Below are 10,262 nucleotides of genomic sequence, written 5' to 3' on the forward strand. Positions count from 1 at the left end.
TATTGAGCCCTATGGCAACAAACGCACGACCCATAAGCCCCATGGATACAACATCCCACTGCTTACATCACAACACAGACAGTTATCATTATTATTATTATCATTTTATTATAATTTTGTATCATTATTATTGTTATTATTATTATCATTTGTATTAATATTATTGTTATTATAGTTTATTAAATAACAGATAAGACAAGACTCATATCAGATGGATACACATGCGTGTCTCATTTCCTGACTCTGCCCAGAGAGAGAGAGAGAGAGAGAGAGAGAGAGAGAGAGAGAGAGAGAGAGAGAGAGAGAGAGAGAGAGAGAGAGATTGCATGGGCAGAGTGAGATAGAGAGAGAGAGAGACATAGATATGCACAGAGGAGGAGGAGAGGGAGGAGAGGGAGGAGGGGGAGGCTCCTGATACCAAGACACGGAAAAGCAGGGGAGGGAAAGAGAGAGAGAGAGAGGGAGAGAGAGAGAACGGAGAAAAAAAAGGGGCTGGTGGAGGAGGAAGAGCGGGGAGTGGGAGAAAACAGGGGGAATAACACTTGAAGGAAGCACACGGAGGAGAGGAAGGACAGTGGCCGGTGCCGTGGACATCCCCTCCGCTCTGCGCTCAGGCTGTCACCGCGGATTGGACTCCGAAGGACCGACACCGCGTCCACCCCAGACCCCATGGGGTAACAGGTATGTCCGACTTCCTCATGTCACTACTCCTCCACCTCTTTCTTTCTCTTTTATTCAAATCCAGCCTCGCTCCGCTGCGAACACATCCTCATCCAGACGCGGCAGGTTTTTTTATTTTATTTTTTTTAACATCATGTCAACAATTAGTTTTCATCCCCCCGCGGAGCCGTCGCGTCTCCAGCTGATAGTTGGTGTCCGCGCAGGTTATTTGGAGACATGACACAATGCAACTCTTCGCAGCCGCGGCTCTGTGATCTGTTCTATGAAGGCCTGTCTGCTTTTTATTTTCTATTTTTATTCTTTATTCCAGTCCATTGGCATCACAGCCTGAGTGTGTGGACTGACAGCTGAATACTCGGCCGAGTGAGCAGGCTCCCGTCTGAAAGTACGCCTACCTGTTCCATACGTGACAGCCAGCTGTCTGTTGCGCTTGTGGATATTTGGAGAAGCTGTCAGTCTCTGACGGGGATCGAACATTGTACACTTCTCACAATGTGTTCATGATAATGGAACAAACACAATGAGGGGGAAAAAACGTTTATATCTACTTTATAATGCATGTTTTAAAAAATGGAAAACACTTTTAAATTGGACGTTGCGCACGCAGAGCGCACAGAGGAACACACATTTCCAGTTCGCAGAACATTAGTTTGAATGAATGTGATACACCTGCACACATGTGCCTTTAGAAATACCTGCTAACACACGCTCAGGTTGTGCAACCACATGATGTGTCACTTCATCGCCCTGTGTTTGGGTTTGATTCCAGCTGATCGAGCGGGATCCTGGTGAAACGTGCGAAGTTTGTGAACAGCACGCATAAGCCGCGGTGCCACAGCGGCTGCATGGGGCATGTCGTGCACACACACACACGCATATATCGTGCCACACAAAGTAGGCTGCAGAGTGATGCTCCGTGCAGCAGTCAGTCTGCAGGGGATTCAAAATGAAAGCGCTCGGAGGCTGGAAGACAAGAGGGCTTAAGCCCTCCTCCTTCTCCCCTCGATTAACCCTCAAAAGGGGGATTTCTCCAGCTGGAAATTTCTGCTGCGTCAACACCCAGCCCTCGAGTACCAGACAAGACAGGGGTGGTGGTGGTGGTGGGGGGGCTTTTGTTTGCAGACTGTGCTCTCGGGTAATTTTTCTTGTAATTGTCGAGGTACTGCCGCTGATCACCATCTGATCCATTTCGAGAGTTGAAAAGTGTGGCGTCAAGTGTTCGCTGTTTACTGGCGACTGGAGCTGAAAGCGTCTCAGACTCGCTGCTCCTCTGTCTGCCTCCTGTGCTGTGTGTAAGTGTGTGTAAGTGTGTGTGTGTGTCTGCTGTCTGGGTCTGCCCTCTCTAACCGGCCAGTTCCGTCTTCCTCCATTTTCTTGCCATGCTTCAGAGGGGAACAACCCCACTTGTTCCTCCACACGCTGTGCACGCGCGCACGCAGCACTGTGCGTCCTGGCATGTGTCCTGCAGCCAGGTGAGTCCTGAGAACACGATCTGTGAGAGTGACACAGATATGACCTCATGTCGCTCATTATCTTTGCTCTGAGGTTTTTCTCAACTCTTTTAGATTGTGTGTCATAGATGAACACCGGGTTTTCTTCCTCTGGAGAGATGTGTAATTGCTTGTTATTTGATGTTAAGTCTGGATAGAGTCTGCTGTTGCTGATCATTTGAGAGCAAAGGGACTCGAAGCCACATTGTCAGCGGCTGACTTTATATCAAACCGCCACGCAATTTACAGGAGATTCCCCCAACTCTTCATCAGAATAGTCAGTGTGTGTGGTGTCTGGTTATTTCTCTGTGTAGTTTGAGGAACTTTCCAGCACAGGGAAGTCATTTCAAACTTTGCTGTAGAGTGTTTCCTATGAGCTCAGGGCCCTAACTACGTGCGCAGCTTGTTAGATCGCAGCATTTTGCTCAGTTTGACATCGGCTAACTGGATCTTCGGGATTAATAGACCATCTAGTGATTATTCCAAATTGTCTTAGGCCTCACTGGATTTGTGTGGTTGTTTTGTTCTTCCTTGAAGAGAGTTAAGGGTTGGCACTTAATATGATAAACCCTCAAGTCTTTGATTCGGTAATTCAATTACTGTTGGCGTGTGTGCATGTTTATCCACATGCATGTGTGTCCGTCCATGCACATTTTGTCTGAGCTTAGCAGCAGTATCTGACTTTAATGCTGACTGCCTATATTTGGTACCTTGACACGGACTATCTCCCAGAATGCTTTGGGTCTTTGTGTGTTTGCCCCCTCTGAGGTTGCTTCCCTGAGGTGGCGGCACGTGTAGCATTATCATTGCAAGAGCAGTGGACATCAGTGTGCATGTGCATGTGACAGTGTGCGTTTGTGTGTGTGTGTGTGCCCATTCTCCATCTGTGTGTTCCACGGGGGAAAAACGTAATACAGACCAAGACAACAGCCACAAGGATGAGTGGGGGAGGAGTGTAGGCGAGATCGGACGAAAGATGGAAAAAATATCAGCCGTGCGTGTGTGACTGCAAAGGAGGATTTGAAGCACTTTCCACTCGTGTAGTCTCTCATGAATGGACCTTTAAAGTTGGCGATAATACGCGTGTTCAATTTACCCTTCACTCTTTGTCCTGGTCAAAGCCAAAGTTGACGTTTGTTGAAGGCGCCGGAGGTTGTTACTCTTGATTTTGATCAATGAAGGTGGTTCAGGGTGAGAAAAGAGAGGAAGGGGGCTTGGTTTTGGTGGTAGTCGGGTTTGGAGCTCGTAAAACTTGCCTCTTTGCTGTATTTGTGTGTTTGTGTGTTTGTGTGTGTGTATGCCTGCTGTTGTGTAGGTGGTGCCTACTGCTCCCATGCAGGTTGTGGGCTGATCCGTGCGGCAGCAGGTTTAGTCGGCTTCAACTTACACAAACCCGGGGGGAAGCGGTGTACACTACCCCCTCACAGGAGCACTCGTGTGCATCTTTGTGTGTCGACAACATGACAATAAATTGCACCGTGCCTTAACCTCATCTGCATTTCTCCAGAAATAGAGAAAAGAGGCCAAATGCTCCATGAAGACACATTTGTTCCCGGTTAGCAACCTTATACACCATTCATCTCTCTGCGTGTATCTCCCTCTGCCTGTTCTCTCGTCCCTGTCCCCCCTCGGAGTTCACTTGTTAATGGGAACACCTGTTAGGCTTACACTCAGCAAAATGCACCGTTTACACTCGCATCATGTGCACGACTTACATGAGTCGGCGCGTCTCTCCGGAGTTTTCTGACAACTCTGGGTTTTGCGTGTGTGTGTGTGTGTGTGTGTGTGTGTGTGTGTGTGTGTGCGTGTGTGTGTAATCTGTCATGCCATGAACGTTATCATTCTCACGTCTGATTTTGTGCGAACACAGCTTGGCACACATTAACCCGCGGAGCCAAAACTACCTCCATCCCCCACCCCCACTAATAACTCCCAAGGCTTTTTAGCTTAACCGCCTCTATAGCTCATTGTGCAGTGCTGAATACAGGTGTTCCTCATCCCCCATGGGGTTACATGGATGCTGTGGGGTGTGTGTGTGTGTGTGTGTGTGTGTGTGTGTGTGTGTGTGTGTGTGTGTGTGTGTGTGTGTGTGTGCTACAGCTGTCCTCTCTATCCACCTATCTCACATACTACCCCCTCCTCCCCAGCAGGGAGAACAGGTGAGTTTAAGCCACCCCCACCCCCACCTCCACACACACACAAAAACGCTCTCCACCCCCCCACTTGTCTTTTCACATAGGTGTTAATATTTCATAGACCTGCACGCAGGTAAGATGTCAATGCAAGCAAGAAGCCCTCTTTTGTTTTCTTTTCTCCATATTTTTTATTTTAAATTGGGAGCTAACTTTCAGTCGCCGCTCGAACGTCTCTAATCCACGACGGAGAATTTAACGTCCAGAAGCAAAACTACACTTTGATTGTAGCTAAAAATAAACCCAAGGGATTTTTTATGGCAAGATGTCAGAATTTTTCTCAGAAGTTGTTGATATTGCGAAACACGTTTTTGGATCACACGTTGCCGAGGAGGCAGATGAGGGATTTCAGTTTGTTTTCATCAGGGTGTGTTTTTTTCTTTTATTGAGGAATGCAGATCTGATCTTTAAACCAGGTCCCATAACAATCACATAATTCTTGTTTTCTGACATCACTTATCAGTTGCATCCATGTCAGAAGTTGGGGGATCATATATATTTCTACATTTTATTTTGGTTCCTGCTTAATGCAGTCCTAATTATTAGTTTTAAAATGCTGTATATTTTCATTTGTTAAGATGCTGCAACAAGCGTGCGTCAGGTAATACAAGCCAGATGTGCATATTATCATGTAGGTATCTGTCAGTGGTTAACAAAATAACAAAGGAAGAGATAAAAACTCTATCTTTATGTTTTTTAAATGCTCTACGTGTTTTAGATTTTTACATATAACCTCCATAATTACTCAGCTTATTCTTTTAAGATACTCTGACTGAAACATTTCTGTCTACCTCTTCCAAGGAGGCGATCATTTCATCCCTGTCTGTTTGTTGGTTGGTTGGTTGTGTGTTTTCTTTCTTGAACATTACGAGACGCGGTGTTTTTCCAACATTGTCGTTCATTTCTCAGAGAATGATTCTTGGATCTTGATGAAAGAAATCAGGCATGTTTAGGGCACTGATATTTTTTAGTGTGTGAAAGTTGATCTAGTTAATTTAATAAGTTATTATGCATTTAAACAAAAAAATGTATTTGACTTCTTTTTCTTTTTCTTTTCTTTTACATTTGAACATGTTTTTATTTTTATTAACACGTTTTTATTATTTATCTATATTGTATGTAAAGCCCTTTGAGCTGCATTTCTTGAATGAAAGGTGCTATACAGATAAAGTTTATTATTATTATTAATAATTTAAATGGTTTCCTCAGGGGACGGTTGGGCCTTGGCGGAGACATGCTCTTCACTGAGTGTCATTCAGTTCTGTCTTCTACCTTCTTTATCTTTGAGAATCATGAAGGAAACATGAAGAAAATGTCTATTTTCAAAGATAAGAATATTTGCTTTCCCTGATCTCGATCACCTCGATCTCTGTGATTCACACAATATCACGAAACATCAGCCACAGATATTCTGGTAATGAGCAGACATGGGACTGATTTCTGTTCAGTTTCTGACTTCTTCCTATATTATTCACGTATTTCTAGATCTTGAGTGGCTGTAGTTGTTACTTTATTTGGCTGACTGTTATGTAGCTGTGCAGGCTGGTCATCCTTAATGTATAATTGCTCGGCTGGTAAACCAGTGGGAAAGAACACAGACACACACACTCTTTCGAAGTACTCTATCGACAAGATAGTTAGCGTCCTCAGCTCTCCACTTTGCAGAAAGGTCACCATCTTTTCAGTCAGATTTATATAAGCTATTAAGAGCTTTAAGGTTTGGGCTTGGAAATCTCTTTTTTTTTTTTGTCGTCGTGACGTCTGGGTTTTTGAAAACCGCTGAAAGCTTTGGATAAGTTGTTAGTTGTTATTTTCCCAGTGAAAGAGTTTGTCTTTTATACGCACAGTGTGAGTATTTGATGAGAAATTGAGTGGCTTTGAGCAAATACATCTTTAGAAACAGTCAACTAGCCTCGGGCTTTGGCTGGTGAGAGATTTCCATATCAAAGCTCAGGTGAGGGAGAGAGGTAGGCAGAGAGAGAGAGAGAGAGAGAGAGGGAGGAAAAGAGGGGACGTGGAGGAGAGAGAGAGAACGGGGGGGGGGAAGGAGTGAGGAGGTGGGTTGTGGAGGGGGGGGGGGGGCTGATGAAACACTCCAAAAGAGTTCCAGCCCTTGTTATTCTGTCTCTTTTTTTTTTTTTGGTGCGGCACAGTTTAGTCTGTGTGTGTCCGTGCTGTCTGTCTTCTGCATTAAAAAAACACACAGAGAGAGAAAGGTTGGAAAGACTCGAACACAAACCGACACCTTCTCTCTATTCAGCACCACACAAACACTGTCTCCACAACCTCACGTTGACTGGCGCTGACCGCCGAGACACTGCGTGGTGCGCAAAATGGTTTTTCTCCCACTAATACCGCGTAACATCTGACCTGCCGGCTTCTGCCAATATTTGGATCCCTGTTTAATATTATTACCGACGCATAAAACCATCATTTTCCCTGGAAATATTTCTCCTCTTTTGCTAAAAAGTACCAGCTCTGACCCCATGGAGTAGATGGCGACTCTGTAATTAATGGATGGAGTTTTTTCGTTTGCAGCTTTCAAAGATGTGTGTGTGTGCGTGTGTGCGTCTGCATGTGTGTGTGTGTGTTCCTGATGAACATTATCCTGCTTTGTAGAGTTTTGTAATCCAGCCATGGACTCGGGCTAGAGTGCTAAAGTGCTGCTAACAAGGCCTGTTTAACATTCTCTCCCCTGCTCAACATACAATTATTCCACTTCGCTGCTATTAACATGTACAGTAGAACTGGGCTTTTAATTGGCCTGATATGACTAATGCCAGATCAACTTGGATTTGCTAATTAGTTTTTGCTTTAAAAGTGCCATCAGGACATGAAATATTCATTGATGTGAGGTGGAGCGAGGACTGTGGGTGGTATTAGTGGGATATTAGTGGTATAGACAGGCTGCTGGGAGAAGAGATTGAACCTACATTGGCCTGTTGTGGTTGGTTATTCATACTTTGGGCGAGGTGTTGGTTTATCGTCATAATTTCAGACACCCACACACACAAAGCCACACGTTCCTGCCGCGCACGCACACACCACCTCCATTCTCTGCATCACAAGGCCACCTCTTCTTCTCCAGACCCCACCTCCTCTCCCTATCTCTCTCTCTCTTTTCTTTCTCATCCTGCTCTCACCTCCCCCTCTGCCCTTCTCCCCCTTCCTATTATTTTCTTCTGTCTCCCCCCCCCCCCCACACACACTTGCGTCCTCATCCCACATCCTTTCCTCTCCCTCCTCACCTTTTCCCGTTCCGTCACTTCACCCTCGCAGCCCCACCCCCGTCCTCCCCGTGCCCTCTGCTCCGTCCCAGCTGCATCTCCCTTTTTAAATTTTTTTTTTTTTTTACTCCCTCTCCACTCCTCCTCTCCCTCATCCTCCTCCACCTTCTCCTTCTCATTTTTCCCTCCCACTCCTTAATCTTCCACCTCTCCTCCTCCACCACCCCCTCCTCTGCTGTAAGTGGGCCAGGTGCCTCCTGTGGCCTCCCCTACTCCATTTCTCATTTTTACCCTTCCTCTACTCCCTTTCTCATTTTTACCCTCTCCCTGTTCCGTTTCTCATTTTTATCCTTTCCCCTGACCCTAGCTCATATTTATACATCCTGTTAATGCAACAGCTTGCAACAATGGACATGGATTCCAGTTTTCTGCTAAAACATAAACACTTTTTTCTGTCTCTTAGCTGCCAAGTTGAGCCATCCAAGTTAGAATAACTTCTCTGTTCAGGTTCGAAGGTGACTTCTCTAAGGGGAAGTGGTGTTGTCTTGATATATACAGGCTTTTTCTGCTTTCCTAAGTGTGTATTATTATGTGACCTTTATAAATCAGCCATAGACGTGGAGCTCCGTCACTGCTGGACATTTTATGAGCTCTCCTGCGTTCCTATAGTTCCCTTTATGAACGGGAGATGTGAGGCCAACAGAAGTGAGTAAGTTCACATCCCCTTTTCAGTGGCGAGGGGCAAATTCCCCCAACGGCCGTCTCACTGCTCTTTCCAGCTCCACACTGAAACATGCAGATACATGAAAGTCCCATTGTTGCCGTCTTTTTGTTCTCTTCCTGCTCTGTGCAGGCACACGGGGAGCTGGCAGTGCGTTTTTCACCTCACCTCGTCCCCTGTATTTTCTTTTTTTTCCCCGCCTTTCTTCCTCTTTTCACTCATTGTCATTCTCTTTGCTTTTGTCTCTCGGTGGTTCTTTCCCTTGCCCTCTTCTTTTTTAACTCTCTTTCTCACCCGCGCACCCCTCCCTCCTGCCTTCTATCTCACCCACCCTCCCGCTTATTTTGGTGTGTGCGCTGGGGTGTCACGGTGGGGGGGGGGGGGGGCGTTTGATTGGTGGTTTGGACGGACACCTGATACTGGCACTGCCTCACAATGTGGGAATGTGTGACTTCTTCAAAATTAGGTTTCCAAGGTGGGTGTTGTCCTCGGCGATGGCGAGCACGATCATGAGAGTTTGCACAGTGGTCCTTTTGTCTCTGCCTCGCTCTTTGTCTCTCTTTATGTCTGGCCACTATTCTGTACATGGATTTTATTTGCAGCTCTTCCCCCGTCGCTGTCGTAGGGGAGAAAAGCAGCCGTGGTTCCAAAAGCCTGCGAGCCATGGCAGCCGTTAATGTTAGTCAACAGGTGACAGTCAAATGTCAAACCGCATTCGGGTAAACGCGCTCAGAGTGAAAAGACAGACAGATACGAGAGGAGGGGGGGGGGATCCAGGTGAGGCGTTTGTCTGGCTGAACCTCGCTTTCCGTAAATCACACAGGACATGGTCGCCTCGAGCCACACCGCCTTCTATGCAAAAAGTTGCAAAAAGTTGTAATCCGACTTTTTTTTTTTTTTTGTCAGTACAGCTTTAGCAGCATGAACAGCCAATCACCACACAGCACAGGAACAAAGACGACTAACAACTTTAAGTTTTTGCGTCTTGCAGAGGGAACTCAGTGAAAGTGCATTGAAAGGATCAGCGAAGGGGCCGAGCCTCACTATCGACGCTCCCATTGATGAACTTCTGTGTTGATACAGTGTCCCGTATTTGGATTCTCAAGTCTCGCAGTGTCCTGCATGTCCACTTCGCCAGTCGTCCACTACGCAACGCTACAGCAGATGAGAAACCCACCGAGGCTCGGCACCCATCGATCCGGTTCCTTCTGTCTTTCGCAGCCTCAACACCACTTTCCTCATTTGTTCCGTTTCTCTCTTCCTCTCCCCGTCTCTCTTGCATCTCCCGCCTGCCTCCCCCCCTTCATACCTTTCACTGTCTCTTTTCTGACTCCAAAATGTGAGTCTCTCTATATTTAGATGCTCCTCTCCTCTCCCCTTGATTTCTCTTCCTTTATCTCACCTCCTTTTTTTTTTCCCTTCCTGCGGTTGAAGGACGGATTCGCAAAATGCTCTGCGAGATTCATCAGTGTTGTATAGTAGCTGCTTTTTGATCAGCTTGATGAGTGACAACAGGGCCCCGGGCTATTATATACAAATGTGTTTTTTTATAAACACTTCTCTATCTATATGTAAATCACTGTGCTGCTCACTTGCCGTTGTACAGTGGCTTGTGGGAGCGTTAGTTATAAGTGAGTGTTGCATGTTGAGGGCCAAGGTAATGCATTCAAATTGTGTGTTTTGCCTGTTTGTGTGTGTGCTCTGCCGTGTTTGTGAATTAGATTAGCAGGGAGTGAAGTCTCTCTTAATATTTGCTCAGGGGGGACGGAGGGTGTGCCTGTTGAACTTGTGAGTACACACTTAAGCGGCGGCTTCTTTTTTTTTTATCCTGCTCCCCTCTTTGCGTGAGCTCATTGTAAGCCGCGGCCCAGTGTGGATTTGAGAGAGATGCCTCTGTTTGCCGTCTTGACAGAGCGACAGTCACACCGAGTTATGCACACAGACACACTCT

At 46.2% G+C, this 10,262-nt stretch overlaps 1 protein-coding gene across 5 annotated transcripts in view; it reads left to right on the forward strand.

The window, feature by feature from the left end:
• The first annotated feature begins 385 nt into the window (after positions 1 to 385).
• Positions 386 to 10,262, forward strand: part of zbtb46 (zinc finger and BTB domain containing 46) — a 61,106-nt gene continuing 51,229 nt past the window's right edge. Inside the window, exon 1 of one of the 5 annotated variants that reach the window (XM_034590933.1) lies at positions 386 to 681. The gene's annotated coding sequence lies outside the window, so the exon portion shown is untranslated. Of the gene's footprint in view, positions 682 to 1,796; positions 2,154 to 10,262 lie in introns of those variants that run through there. The other 4 variants (XM_034590932.1, XM_034590938.1, XM_034590937.1 and 1 more) reach the window with 4 other exon arrangements.

This window comes from Hippoglossus hippoglossus, chromosome 7 (genome assembly GCF_009819705.1).
Source record: "Hippoglossus hippoglossus isolate fHipHip1 chromosome 7, fHipHip1.pri, whole genome shotgun sequence".
NCBI lineage: Eukaryota > Metazoa > Chordata > Actinopteri > Pleuronectiformes > Pleuronectidae > Hippoglossus > Hippoglossus hippoglossus.